General features: G+C 43.5%; 1 long non-coding RNA gene across 2 annotated transcripts; it reads left to right on the plus strand.

Moving 5' to 3' along the window:
* The first annotated feature begins 944 nt into the window (after positions 1-944).
* Positions 945-15,446, plus strand: LOC119927336. 2 transcript variants are annotated; one of them, XR_005450402.1, is made up of 4 exons: positions 945-1,366; positions 3,528-3,687; positions 5,557-5,660; positions 15,098-15,446. It is a non-coding gene; the product is annotated as an uncharacterized LOC119927336 (long non-coding RNA). The 2 variants fall into 2 exon arrangements; XR_005450403.1 differs by lacking the exon at positions 15,098-15,446 and adding an exon at positions 9,667-9,754.
* Positions 15,447-15,798: the final 352 nt, after the last annotated feature.

The following is a 15,798-nucleotide window of genomic DNA, read 5'->3' on the forward strand; positions in this document are numbered from 1 at the left end:
GATGGGGGAGAGATGAGAGGCTAGATGGAGGAGAGGAGAAGCTGGATGGGGAGAGGAGAGACTGGATGGGGGAGAGGAGAAGCTGGATGGAGGAGAGGAGAAGCTGGATGGAGGAAAGGTGAGGCTGGATGGGGAGAGGTGAGGCTGGAAGAGGGAGAGATGAGGCTGGATGGAGAGAGGTGAGGGTGGATGGGAGAGGTGAGGCTGGATGGGGAGAGGTGAGGCTGGATGTAGAGAGGTGAGGCTGGATGGGGGAGAGGAGAGGCTGGATGGAAGAGAAGAGAGGCTGGATGGCGGAGAGGAGAGGTGAGGCTGGATGGGGAGAGGTGAGGCTGGAAGAGGGAGAGATGAGGCTGGAAGAGGGAGAGATGAGGCTGGATGGAGAGAGATGAGGCTGGATGGGGAGAGGTGAGGCTGGAAGAGGGAGAGATGAGGCTGGATGGAGAGAGGTGAGGCTGGATGGGGAGAGGTGAGGCTGGTCTGCTTAATTCTGTTTTACTGTGTACTCTCCCAAGTGCTTATAATAGTGTTCTGCACATAATAAGCGCTCAATAAATACCATTGATTGGAGAGGTGAGGCTGGATGGGGGAGAGGAGAGGCTGGATGGGGAGAAGAGAGGCTGGATGGCAGAGAGGAGAGGTGAGGCTGGAAGAGAGATGAGAGGCTGGGTGGGGGAGAGGAGAAGCTGGATGGGGGAGAGGAGAAGCTGGATGGAGGAGAGGTGAGGCTGGATGGAGGAGACGTGAGGCTGGAAGAGGGAGAGATGAGGCTGGAAGAGGGAGAGATGAGGCTGGATGGAGAGAGGTGAGACTGGTTGGGGGAGAGGAGAAGTTGGATGGGGAGAGATGTGGCTGGATGGGGAGTGGTGAGGCTGGAAGAGGGAGAGATGAGGCTGGATGGGGGAGAGGTGAGGCTGGATGGAAGAGAAGAGAGGAGAAAGAAGTCCCCATCTCCCTTCAGTTCCCTCCTCTGTGAAATGGGATTGAACACTGCGAGCCTCAGGTGGAACTGTGTCCCAATTGATTAGCTTATATCCACCCCAGTGCTTAGTAACAGCATGGCCTAGTGGCAGGAGCACGGTCTTGGGAGTCAGAGGATGTGGGTTCTAATCCTAGGTCTGCCACTTGCCAGCTGCCCCCAGCCAGCTTTGAGAAAGTAGACGAAGAAAAAACGGAGGCATTTGTTAATTTTAATAACAATCGTAGAGGACCCAGAGTAGCAAAGAGAGGCAGGCTCAAGGCCAGATGGGAAAGTAGTCCAGTCAGAACACGGACTCCCAAAAGGATGCACCTCAAACCACAAGGAGCTAAGCAATCCAAAGGAAGCACAATTGAAGACTCCAAGAACTACAGACATGGAGACAAGGTCTGTGTATTCCTGAATCTGGAGCAAGAATGAATGCCTTAGTCCTCCCTTCTCAACCAGTAATATTTATTTTTTTTAATGGTTTTTGTTAAGTGCTTACTCGGTGACAGACAATGATGTGCTAAGCATTAGGGTAGATAAAAATTAATCCAGTTGGACACAGTCCATGTGCCATATGGGACTCACAGTATGACTCCCCAATTTACAAATGAGGTAACTAAGGCCCAGAGAAGTGAAGTGACTTGCACAAAGTCACATAGCAGACGAGTGGCAGAGCTGGGCTTGGAACTTAGGTCTTACTGACTCCCAGCCCTATGCTGTATCCACTAGGCTACTTTGCTTCTCAAGCAACTACTGTGGCAGAGTATTATACTAAACACTTGAGAGAATACTGTATTTCCACAGCTATCATCCTCAGAGAGATTTTTCCTTAGGAAACCCAGACCACGCATCCATCATCTCTACTATTCATTCAATCGTATTTATTGAGCACTTACTGTGTGCAGAGCACTGTACTAAGCACTTGGGAAGTACAAATCGGCAACATATAGAGACGGTTCCTACTCAACAACGGGCTCACAGTCTAGAAAGGGGAGACAGACAAAACAGAACAAGTAGATAGGTGTCAATACCATCAGAATAAATAGAATTATAGCTATATACACATCATTAATAAAAGAAATATAGGAAATATGTACAAATAAAATACAAGTCCTCAGCTTTGTCCTTTATATTGGAGGAGAAGGCAAAGGACCCCAGAACCTGAGCAGAAAGGTATTTGTCTGAGGTGCATCAGGATATAGCCAAGGATGGGTGCAGGAAATCCTAAAGTGGCACAGCTGGGTTACCCTCTCCTTCCTCACTAAAGGACAAGCAACCCCTCTCAACCTAGGGCTCCATATCATCTTTACTTAGAAGTGCCTAACGGTCTCCTAGGAAGTCAAAGTAAGTCTTTCGAGGAAGTTAGATTCAGGCCTTGTGTCTTCTGCAGAGAGGTGGTAATGCTATTGAATACATATTGACTGCAATGCACTGTAATAAGTATAATTATAATTGTATTTGTTAAGTGCTTACTATGTGTCAAGTACTATTTTGAGTGCTTGGGGAAGATACAAGCTAATCAGGTTGGACACCCTCCCTGTCCCACATGGGGCTCACAGTCTTAATTCCCATTTTACAGATGAGGTAATGGAGGTCCAGAGAAGTTAAGTGACTTATCCAAGGTTACACAGCAGATATGTGGTGGAGCTGGCATTAGAACCCAGGTCCTCTGTCTCCCAGGCCCATGGTCTTTCCACAAGATCAGGCTACTAAGCTCTTGGCTTTCAGTGGGTGAAGAAAACAAAAACAAAAGCCAAAACTAAAACAAACCAAATCAAACCAAAACAAAAACAACTAATCTTTGTCTTCAGAACTCACCTCACCTAGAACCTAGATTTAAGTCTCACCCTCTGTTCTGTAAAACTCTTTATGGCCAGGCCAAGTGTCTGCTTAATTCTGTTTTACTGTGTACTCTCCCAAGTGCTTATAATAGTGTTCTGCACATAATAAGCGCTCAATAAATACCATTGATTGGTTGACTGATTTATCTGCAGGTAATTTGATCCTAGCCAATTGTCAGCTGGGTGACTTTGGGCAAGTCACTTAACTTCTCTGTGCCTCAGTTACCTCATCTGTAAAATGGGGATGAAGACTGTGAGCCCCATGTGGGACAACCTAATCACCTTGTATCCACCCCAGCGCTTAGAACAGTGCTTTGCACATAGTAAGCGCTTAATAAATGCCATTATTATTATTATTATTATTAGGAGCAGGGAGAGAAGCTAGGACTGGAAGGAGCAGCAGGACAGCAACGCAGCTTTGTATTTCGCTCCACTAGATGGCACAAGAAACCTGTAATTTATCTCAAAGGATACACTATTTCTAAGCCATTTCCCGGGAGTCTTTCCTGATCCTGGGTGGGAGTGAAAAAAACAAAACAAAACAAAAAAAACACAAAACACCCCACAACCTCATGGGATTGGGCGGATGTCTGGGCAATGTTTCATGGACGAGGTCCTAACCTTTAGGATGGATTTGAAGGGTGGTCTCTGGAGGAGGAAAAGAAAGGCATCCTGGAGTTGGGTGGAACCTTAAAACACCATCTCTCCTCGGCCCCCAGGAGAGCCAGCCCCGGTAATCCTGCCCCCGTCTGAAGAAGTAGAAATTCCCGGCCTGCCTTGAGTTTAATATCCGCGGACAGACGGAGGAATGTAACCTTCCAGTGAGACGGCTGAACATGCAGCCCTTTAACCCAGCATCCCTGGCTCCTGATCAAAGAGGTTTGTAAACCGCATAACATTGTGTCTCTTTCCAGTGACCCCAAGGGTTTGGCCACATGGAGGAATGGGCTTTCCCTCTCCAGATCACAGGGGAAACAGCTCATTTACCACAGGAGCCTCCGATTGTAGTTTTGACGCAGCTTTGGTTTTTGACAGACGGAATTTACCGCAGGCTGCCCCTGGGCTTCATCTAGACTGTATAGTCCTTGTGGGCAGGGAATGTGTCAGTCAGTCAGTTGTATTCACTGAGTGCTACAGTGTGCAGGGCACTGAGCTAAGTGCTTGGGAGAGTACAAGATAGCAATATAATAGACACGTTCCCTGCTCACAACAAGCTTACAATCTAGAGGGAGAGACAGGCATATATATAAATAAATTCAGATATGTATACAAGTGAGGAATCATTATGGCTTAGTGGAAAGAGTATAGGTTTGGAAGTCAGAGGTCTTGGGTTCTAATCCTGACTCTTCCATTTAAGAGCTGTGTGACTTTGGGCAAGTCACTTAACTTCTCTGTGCCTCAGTTACATTATCTGGAAAATGGGGATGAAGACCGTGAGCCCCACGTGGGACAACCTGATTACCTTGTATCTACTACAGTGCTTGGCACATAGTAAGCACTCAGCAAATACCATTATTATTATTATTAAGTGCTGTGTGTGGTGAGCCCACAACAAGCTGCCTTTATTAGTGACTGTGTTTGATCCTACGAACAACAAGAAGGAAGAAGCCCACTAAGGCACAGATGGGCTTTACCTGAGACAGGTGATTGCTGGACTGTGGGGGCAGATAATAGAGGGAGGCCTGGCCTTCTCTCCCTGTTCTACCTGGTAATGGACCTGGACCAATCAATGATTGCTATTTAAGCCACAGCTGTAACACCTGAAGTAGATAAAAGGAGCTCGTTTTTCAATCATGAGGAAGCACGCAGGGAAGCAGTACTTAAGGTATCTAAGGCAAGCACAGAAGCAGCATTGAAGCAGGAGAACAACACTTGGAAGCAGAAAGAAGAAGCATCAGTAGATGGGGTCCCTTTTCCAGCAGATTGGGATTGGACCTTTGGTGGAGTGAATAAGTCTGTGTGTGTTTATGTCTCACTCCCTTGCAGTTTGGTAAAACTAAGTAAAAAACTTTCCACAGTAAACTTGGTGGTCGGTGGTGCGGTTTGACTCTTACTATATGTCACTGAGGCTCCCCTGGTCCAGGAAGGTCATGGGAGGGGGGATAAATGAAGGGAGTAAGTCAGGGTGACACAGAAGATAGTGGGAGAAAAGGAAAGGAGGGCTTAGGCAAGGAAGGAGGAGGAGGAGATGTTTCTTCAATAACGCCTTGAAGTGGGGAGAGTAATGTCTGTCCAAAATGAGGAGGAAGGGTGTTCCGGGCTAGAGGCAGAATGTGGACTAGAGGTCAGTGGTGAGATAAACGAGATCGAGAGACAGTGAGAAGGTGGGCATTAGAGGAGCAAAATGAGTGGGCTGGGTTATTGTAGGAGAGTAGCGAGGTGAGGTAGGAGGGGGCAAGGTGACAGTGCTTTAAAGCCAATGGTAAGGGGTTTCTATTTGATATGGAGGTAGATGGACAACCAGTGGAGTTTACTGAGAAGTGGGGAAATGTGGCTTGAACGTTTTTGTGGAAAAAATGATCCAGAAAGCAGAGTGAAGTATGGATTGGAGTGGGGAGAGATGGGAGGCAGAGAGGTCAGAAAGGAGTCTGATTCAGTAATCAAGCCAGTATAGGATAAGTGACTGTGTTCATTATATTGTTATACTGTACTCTCCCAAACGCTAAGTACAATGCTCTGCACACAGTAAGCGCTCAACAAATATGATTGATTGACATGATACCCCTCCCTCCTTTTTTCCTAAAACAGATTAAGGAAGCTTAGACTGTATGAACTTACAACACATTGCCTGAAACCTTACAAACCTGAAGTCGTCGTCATCATCATTGTCATCATCTCCACCATCTCTCAAGGTGAGAAAGGAGTAAGTTGTGCCAGTCGTTCACAGCCTTTGACTTTTTGCAGGGGCTATAAGCAGGCAAACCCATTTCATGCCAACTATGTTAGATCGATCAGTTAATCAAATGTATTGGGTGCTTACTGTGTGCAGAGCACTGTACTAAGTGTTTGGGAGAGAGTAATATAACAGAGTGACATGGCTCAGTGGAAAAGAGCACGGGCTTTGGAGTCAGAGTTCATGGGTTTGAATCCCAGCTCTGCCAATTGTCAGCTGTGTGACTTTGGGCAAGTCACTTAACTTCTCTGTGCTTCAGTTACCTCATCTGTAAAAGGGGGATTAAGATTGTGAGCCCCCCGTGGGACAACCTAATCACCTTATAACCTCCCCAGCGCTTAGAACACTGCTTTGCACATAGTAAGCGCTTAATAAATGTCATCATTATTATTACCCACAAAGAGCTTATCATCTAGAGGGAGAAACAGACATTAAAAGAAGTTATGGCTATGTCCATAAATTCTGTGGGGCGGGTGAATATCAAGTGCTTCAAAGGGCAGAGGTGGCACAGAAGGGAGAGGTAGGAGGGAAAATGGGGGTTTAGTTGGGGAAGGACTCTTGGAGATGTGATTTTCATAAGGCTTTCAAGTGGGAAGACTGCTAATCTGTTGGCTGTGAACGGGGAGAGAGTTCCAGGACAGGCAGGGCATGGGTGAGGGGTCACTGGCGAGATAGATGAGATTAAGGTACAGTACAATTACAGGTTGACAATGGAGGGGCAAAATGTAGTTGGGCTGTATTAGGAAATCAGGGAGGTAAGGTGGAGGGGGCAAGGTGATTGACTGCTTTAAAGCCAATGGTAAAGAGTTTCTGTTTGCAGAGATGGATGGGCAACCACCGGGAAAACTTCTAGACTGTGAGCCCGTTGTTGTGTAGGGATTGTTTAGAGAAGCAGCGTGGCTCAGTGGAAAGAGCCTGGGCTTTGGAGTCCGAGGTCATGGATTCAAACCCCGGCTCCACCAATTGTCAGCTGTGTGACTTTGGGCAAGTCACTTCACTTCTTTGGGCCTGTTACCGCATCTGTAAAATGGGGATTAAGACTGTGAGCCCCCCGTGGGACAACCTGATCACCTTGTAACCTCCCCAGTGCCTAGAACAGTGCTTTGCACATAGTAAGCACTTAATAAATGCCATCATTATCTGTTGCCGAATTGTACTTTCCAAGTGCTTAGTGCAGTGCTCTGCACACAGTAAGCGCTCAATAAATATGATTGAATGAATGAGGGCTTGGATCAGGGAAGTAACAGTCTGGAGAGGAAAGGACGGATTTTAGCCAAGTTGTAAAGGTAGAACCAGCAGAATTTGGTGAAAGATTGAATATGTGGATTGAACGAGAGTTATGAGTCGAGGGTAATGCCAAGGCGGTGAGCATTGATCAATCAGTGGTATTTCATTGAGCCCTCACTCTGCAAAACACTCCATTAAGTACTTAGGAGAGAACAATAGAGTAAGTAGACTTGATCTCTGCCCTCAAGGAATTTACAATCTAGGAGGCTGGCAGCTGTCCACTGGGAGCAGGGCTGAACCTAAGCATGCCACTGTGCCCTCAACCATTAAAACATACAATACTATGCAACTTCTATCTTCTCTCTGTCCCTTTCCCCTCAGCATTACAACAGATTTGAAAGACTTGGAGAGAGTGTCAAGTGAGGACCCTGTTATATAGCTGAGCCAGGAGACCAACTGGAGGGTTTTTTTTTTTGTTTTTTTTTTTTTGTGTGTGTGTGAGAGAGAGAGAGAGAGAGATACACGTGCTTTTTTTGTGGGGGGCTGTTGAAAGAGAAAAGTTATGTGACATGGGGTTTTCAGAGGCTTTTAGGGTGGAATTCCAGGACAAACACTTGAGAACCACTCCTGAAAGTGGAGGAGGAAAAAAGGTTTTTCTCTTGAATTTTTCTCTGGTCAACAATCCCTGAAACCTCATAGGATAAATTAAAAAGAAATCCTATGTAGAAATACTGCCTGTATTAGCAGAAGCAGGAAATATGTGAACTTTCTGCCTGTTCAGATTGATCTTTGGGGGGAAAAAGAGATTTCCAGATTTGTGCATGGTCATGCATTTTCTAGCCATTAAAGCCACCCCTGTAGAATAGGCCCTCTAACTTACATTCCTAAATTACTGGGAATATTGCAGAGAAGAAGAATATTGTTATTCACATAACCTTTCCATGCAGGTAGATAGATGAACATATTGCTTATTGACAGGCATGCATAAGTAGATACCATAAAAGCATTTGTTTAGGCAATTGGTATTTGTTACAACCTACACAATACTCCTTGTCTACCCCATAACCTGCTGTACTCAAATACTCTTAACCTCTTCCTTTCCCAGTTTTATCTTTCCAGCCACCAATTCCAGCTGCTAGCCCTTCCTCTGGAGCCAACCGACTCATTGAGATCTTGTTAGAATTAAAAATCTAAAAGGACAGAAAAAACATGCACACATGTCCTCTGCTCTGCTGAGGGATTCAATACCTAATTTTTAATAGAAGAGGTGCTAGGGTCCAGGTGATTATGTAATTTTACATATTACCAATGATTATCAATGACAATGATCCTGCCAGAGTTTGGAGCTGCCAAGTCAGAGGTACGAAAGCTATAAACTTCAAATTCCAGAAGGACCAGGGCTGATTCCCGGCACAAATTGAATCCATCATAATATTCACCACTTTCTAATAATACTAAATACTTATTAGTCTATTAAATGCTAATAATGTAGTAGAGATAAGGCACCAGGGAAGAAGATACAGTTCCTATCCAGGCAGTGTGGCCTATTGGAAAGAGCAAAGTCCTGGGAGTTCTAATCCTGGCTCCACCACTTGCTTGCTATGTAACTTTGAGCAAGTCACTTTAACTTCACTTCAGTTTCCTCATCTGTAATATGGGGTTTCAACACCTGGTCTCCCTCCCCCCTAGACTGTGAGCTCCATGTGGGACAGGGCTTGTGTCCGGCCTGATTATCTTCTATCTACTTCCGTAGTTAGTACACTACTGACATTTAGTGAGTGCTATATCACAATTATTATTATTATTAGCAAATGTGGTACATACTCCTATCAGGTTTTACTCCCCATTACCTCTTCCACTAGTGAACAATCAAGAGCTGATTATTCTACCTCTCTTCTTTCTTCCTTTCACTATCTGCTCTTCACATAATTACTGCTCATTTGCACAGCCAATAATAATAATAATGATGGCATTTATTAAGCGCTTACTATGTGCAAAGCACTGTTCTAAGCGCTGGGAAGGTTACAAGGTGATCAGATTGTCCCACGGGGGCTCACAGTCTTAATCCCTATTTTTACAGATGAGGTAACTGAGGCACAGAGAAGTTAAGTGACTTGCCCAAAGTCATACAGCTGACAATTGGCGGAACTGGGATTTGAACCCATGACCTCTGACTCCAAAGCCCGGGTTCTCTCCAATAGACAGGACAGTTATGAAAGGGAGGGAAAGTAAAGGAAAGTGAAGTTTCATTTCATTCCTCTGGGTTATTTATAGCAGCTTAAATTAAAATATTTGTAGGATAATAAAATTGAAACTATTGGTTAAAAGGAAGTTTATAGATTTGGGGTTTCAGTGATCAGACCCTTGAACCCATAAACTACAGCACGTGAGTTTCAACTGTACTCATGGTGTTCCAAAGTAGTTCCAACTCCAGATTTGGGTCTACCATTTTTTTTTTTTAATAGTATTGGTTAAGTGCCAGACACTCTCTTAAGTGCTAGGGTAGATACAAGCTAATCAGGTGGGCACAGTCCCTGTCCCACATGGGGCTAACAGTCTTAATCCTCATTTTACAGATGAGGTAATTGAGGCACAGGGAAATTAAGTGACTTTACCAAGGTCACACAGCAGACATGTGGTGCAGCTAGGATTAGAATCCAGGTACTCTTACTCCCAGGCCCCTGTTTTTTCCACTCAGCAACACTAATTCTGCCTTTTGATTTTACTTATTTCCTTAGATTCATTGTCACATCACCAAAAAATGGACAAAGAATGTCTGCCAATTAACTCTGTTTTGTTGTACTATTCCAAGTGCTTAGTTACAGTGCTGTGCACACAGTAAGTGTTCAATAAATCCCATTGACTGACTGACAAAAGATAAGTTTGGTGAAATGGACTTAATTGCTGAAGGGGTTAAACGTTCTTGCAGTTGTAAGAAAAAATAATACCATTTCTTCCAAACAGTTCTGAATATGAGCCAGAGTAGTGATGTTGATTCACCTGCAGGGCATGGATCATCTCATTGTTTAACATACTTTAAGAGAATGAGGTAGTCAATGAAATAGTATTTTTATAAGGATAGTTATATAATTTTATCACTAAACAAATTCTTAAATATTGAGTAACAAAATGAACATTCAATTTTCTGTATAGCCCAATAAAGATGTTTTTATTCTTTTTTTTTTAAGGAGCGCAATAACATATTTCCAAACGTGATGGGCCAGATGGTCCTTTTTCTACACCTACAGTTTCTTGGGGAATTGTGGCAACTAGATTTGGCATTCTATAACCTAAGTGATTTGCCAAGAATGTGTTTGAGCAAGGTCATGCTGAGAAAGTTCTGAAACTACCTACTTCCCAACATTCCATGAGAGAGTTTTTGTTTGATGTCTTTTTGACATTAGATCTGGTAACAGTGACTCTCTCAAGAGTTTTTGATTTTCTCGAGGGTCTGCCAATATTGAATATTTTTCCTCCACTGTAGTATTATTCCTACTACTTTCACTTCCATTTTAGCCGTCTTCAAGCTGAGCACTTTCTATTTTAATGTGGTTCAGGTATTACTCGAATAGAGCTTTTGTCACATTGCCAAAATGCAGCCCACCTCATTATCATGAGCAGCAGCAGCATCATTAGTGGTATTTCTTGAACACTTGCTAAGTGGGAAGCACTGTAGTAAGTTCTTGGGAGTAATCCAGTCTCTGCCCTCCAGGAGTTTACAGCAAAGAATGTGTATGCCCTTTTGTGGTAGTAAGACACAACAGCTGGGTTCTCCTTTCTCTAGACTGTAAGTTCCTTGTGGGCAGGGACTGTGTCTACCAACTTGTACTCTCTCAAGTGCTTAGTTCCCTGCTCAGCACACAGTAAGCACTTAGTGAATGCCATTGATTAATTGATTATATTAATTTGGTAGTCCCATTCATACATATATTCATTCAATTGTATTAAGCGCTTACTGTGTGCAGAGCACTGTACTAACACTTGGGAGAGTACAACATGACAATACACAGTGACATTCCCTGCCCAAAACGAGTTTACAATCCCAATGGGCAAGTCCTGCATGTGTGGTTTTGGAGATATTTAGATCCATCGTTGTTTCTGGTAAAGCCATGTCAAACAGTCTACAATTGGTAGAAGTCAGTCATGATCTCACCCACCTTCTTGTAAGCAATTATGAGAGCAAGGAATGCTCTTGTCTGGAAATTTTTCCTAGAGGCCCTCAATTTAGAGCTCCAAATGGGCAGATCTGATCTCCTCTTGCATCCAGCCAGGGCTTGATCTACATTAGCAATGACATCCCAAATAGAGCCCCAAAGAGCAAGAACCTATTGGTCCAGAGCAGAGAAAGAGAAAAATTGAGACACAGAGAGAGGGAGCAAAGTGAAGTTTTAAGAACAGAGGCAATTCTAATCTACCCTTAATTCACAAGGAAGAGGAGGAAGATTCTTGACCCTCAACTTCTAAGAAGTTTGTCTACCTCGCCAGCACTGCTTTTTGGAAGTCTGAATGTTGGTCTGTTTTGATAGTACCTTTAGTGATCGCTTCAGTTCATTACAGACTTTTAACACCATGAATATATATCAAATTCAGAAGCCATGCATATATTGTGCATAGTCTTCCCCTTATTTTAGGGGAAACCACAAGCAGAAAAATTGCTTACCTTAACTGCTGGGATCCAGTGTGGGCTGGTGGAAAGAACCCCAGGCCTGGGAGACAGAGGACCTGGGTTTTAATCCCGGCTCTGCCTTTTGCCTGCTGTGTGATCTTGGGCAAGTCACTTAACTTCTCTGTGCCTCAGTTTCCTCAGCTGCAAAAATGGGTTGAAATACTCGTTCTCCTTCCTATTTAGACTGTGAGCCCCATGTAGGGCAGGGACTAAGTCCAGAGTGATTAACTTGTTTCCCTCTAAAAAAAATTATGGTACCTGTTTTGTTATTATTATGGCATTTGTTAAGTGCTTACTATAGGTCAAGCACGGTTCTAAGCGCTGGGGTAGATACAAGTTAGGTTGGATATACAGTTCCTGTCCCACATAGGGCTCACACTCTTAATTCCCATTTTACAGATGAGGTAACTGAGGTCCAGAGAAGTGAAGTGACTTGACCAAGGTCGCACAGCAGGCATGTGGCAGAGCCAGGATTAGCATGAAAGATCCCTCTAGACTATAAACTCATGGGCATGGAACGTATCTACAAACTCTGTTATATTGTTATATTGTACTCTCCCAAATTCTTGGTACAGTTTTCTGCACACAGTGAGTGCTCAATAAATATGATTGGATTGATTTCTACCCCAGTGCTTAGAACAGTGCTTGACAGGTAGTAAGCCCTAAACAGACACCATTAAAAATAAGAACAAAAACAAAAAATGCCCCAATAGTTTGAGACAAGAAGTTTCTGCCATGGCCTGTGGACAACTGTCTGGTTTTAAAGTATCTGACTCTGTGTAAAACTATGCCACAAGGGAGAGAGGCTGGATTCTTAAGATGGATTAATATAACTCTTGAGAAGCCATGAAAAACAAAGAACATTATAATCCCCTTAGAGAACAATCAAAGTCTCTACCTGCCCCCTGTGCGCTCAGTAAAATGCAAAGGAAAGATTCTTTTTTGAGATCCTTGTCGGGAAGGTTTCAGAATGCTCCTGTTATTTATGAATTATAGAAATAAGGTCTGTCTTGGGACAAGAGAGCATCTTTGGTGGTAACAAGCGCAGTGCTATATCCTTGACTGTTCTGTATTGAAAGAAAGGACTTTTCTTTCAGTAAGAAACTTCAGCCAAGAAAGCCCCTTTGCTGTAATTTAGGAAGCTTTCTGTGTGATGCTAGTTTCCTTTGTTTTTTGGCTGGCAGTGGCTTCTCTGACTGGCTACAGATGCCCGTATCTTTGAACATGAAACTTTCAAAACCTTTCCTTCTGGACTTCGTGATGATATTACGTTCCTAATAAATTCTTACTAAAAGTTCAGACATTAGTACCACATGAATCAACTTAGTGACTGTGTCAAGATGAACACTTTTCTGGATGTAGAAACAAGAGAGAGGAAAAATGCAGAATCATTAGTGGATCCAGATTTCTTTTCTGGCAATGGCTGAGCATCTTGGTCTTCCCAGAAACCATTATCATCATAAGAGCAACTAAAGTAAACAAAAAAAGGAGCAACCTCAGTAACTGAAGTTCTTCCATTGCAAACACAACAGAATTAAAAACTCAAAGCTACATACTACCCGAAAGCCATCTGTGCTCTCTGTCTGCCTGTCTACTTGACCCTCCGTATGTTGTTTTTTTTCTGAATGCCCAAATTATCTGCCAACACTTGTCCTTTCAAAATGAAGGTTTAGAATAGCATTGGATTTTGACAGAGGCACACTATGTGGATGCCAGAAAGGATATAGTGCCTTTTAATTCTTAAAGTTAATCTTTCATGCCTTTCACTTAATCACGGACTATTCCGTTCTTCCATTTCAAACAACTGCCCTTCACTCTATTTACTGCTCCGATAAATAATTGTGTGATGAATTCAGAGTACTCTTAAGGTACTATATTCTCACTGTGTCAGCTTGCCTTTTATATGAACATTTGGAAGCGCATAGGAAAAACACCCTTTTCAAAGCATTCATTTTAACATGGGCATATTAGACAATTGTACTGTTCCCCCGACTAAAGCTTTGAAAATAGTGAACATTTCAATGTCACATGCACGCTTATTTAGGAAATGTGCAGATTCAGCCACATAGTGTTTTGAGATATATCTATGGAAGGCAGATATTGGTATCATTGGTGGAGATGTTGCTGTGGTTATTAAATTCCTCGCCATTTTCATCCTTCAATAACTCTTCAAGGAATATTTAGGTGATTACTCTAGCAAGCTTTTAACATAAGTAAATAGTATATTTGACCAATGGAGAAATTAAAGAAAACAAAACTTCCCAAGGATAACAAGGACCCAGCATTCATCCTTCATCCCTTGATGAGGGCTAATAATCCATCAACAGTCTTTGAGAACTTACAATGTACAGCACACTGTACTAAGCACGTGGGATTGAACAATACAGTTAGTAGACATATATCCCAGCCTCAGTGAGCTTACTTTCTCAAGTGCTCCTTGTGAGCAGGAATTGTTTCTACCAACTCTCCTGAGTGTTAGATCCAGTGCTCTGCTCACAGCAGGTGCTAAGTAATAATAATAATAGTGGTATTTAGAGAAGCAGCATGGCTCAGTGGAAAGAGCCCGGGCTTTGGAGTCAGAGGTCATGGGTTCAAATCCCAGCTCCACTAACTGTCAGCTGTGACTTTGGGCAAGTCACTTCTCTGTACCTCGGTTCCCTCATCTGTAAAAAGGGGGTTAAGACTGTGAGCTCCACGTGGGACAACCTGATCACCTTATATCCTCCCCAGCGCTTAGAACAGTGCTTTGCACTAGTAAGCACTTAACAAATGCCATCATTATTATCTGTTAAGCATTGACTATGTGCCCAGTGCTGTACAAAGCGCTGAGCACATCAGGCACAGTGCTTGTCCCCCATGAAGTTCACTAGTGTCAGGGAGAGAAAGAACAGGTATCGAATCCCCATTTTTATAGATGAGGAAAATGAGGCACAGAGAAGTTGACTAGCCCAAGGTCAAATAGCAAGCAAGCGGCAGAGACTTGGATGGATTTATTGATGGAATTGCGATATACAAGTATTTCTTGGCCCTGACTGGATTCTTCTTATTGGATAACATTTTTAAAAAAAACTCAATCAATCGTATTTATTGAGCGCTTACTGTGTGCAGAGCACTGTACTAAGCGCTTATATGCAGAATATGCTTCAAGCATATTCTGAAAAAATGTTTTAGTTCTCCAGTCTCATTTCCATATCTCAAAGGGATGATCCATCAAAGTTTGGCATCCCTGCCCTAGTTTTTAGCTCATTTGGCCCTTTGAATCCAAGTTGCTCTTCTGACAGGTGAAATATGAATCATGACCTCTTGTTGGAAGAGATACTGCTCATCTGCAAAGAAGTTAATTTAGTCTACTGGCCAAAGCCAGCCATGCCCCCACAGTGTGTTCAAATTGGGTCTCTCACAAAGGGAGAGATTAATTTGCCACCTCAAGAATCCAAAAGAGGGCAGCAGATCAATGTCTGTATTGTTTGTGAAAAGTTTAGTTTTTCCCTCCACTCCCTCAGGGTGTGTGTTTCCAACAGCATCAGGGGCCCAGGGAGGAAGAGTCAGAAAGAAATGATGCGACATCGATCCGAATCCAAAACATGTGGCTCTTTGCAACTGCTTCTTGACGTGGATGTGGCAGGGTTGGTCTGTGGCTGGAAGAGACTAAGCAGAGACACGGAAGAGATGATTCCCCCTCCTCACTCCTGCAGCCTTCTAGGAATGAGGAGTGAAACTTCTCTTCCGTACTGACGTCCTCTTGTCCTGTGAGTTTACCTTACTCTCAGTCCACATTCGAGCCCCTCAGAGAAGCACTGCGGCCTAGTGGAAAGAGCACGGACTTGGGAGTCAAAGGACCTGGGCTCTAATCCTGGCTCCGCTACTTGTCTGCTGTGTAACTTTGGGCAAGTCTTTTCACTTCTCTGTGCTTCTGTTTCTTCAACTGTAAAATGGGGATTGAAAACCTGTTCTCCCTCCTAATTAAACTGTGAGCTTCATGCAGAACAGGGACTGTGTCCAACTTGATTAAGAGTATCTACCCCAGCGCTTAGAAGAGTGCTTGACACCAAGTGAGCATTTAACAAATAAAATAAAGTGATGCTCATTCCATGCATCAAGGACCCCACTGATGTTTTCTTTGGCTATTTTCTAGATCAAAGATGGCCCAAGGGATTACAAATCAGCAATCAAGTGCCCCTCCCTGAAAGTGCTATTTTCTTCA

This window comes from Tachyglossus aculeatus, chromosome 4 (assembly GCF_015852505.1).
Source record: "Tachyglossus aculeatus isolate mTacAcu1 chromosome 4, mTacAcu1.pri, whole genome shotgun sequence".
NCBI lineage: Eukaryota > Metazoa > Chordata > Mammalia > Monotremata > Tachyglossidae > Tachyglossus > Tachyglossus aculeatus.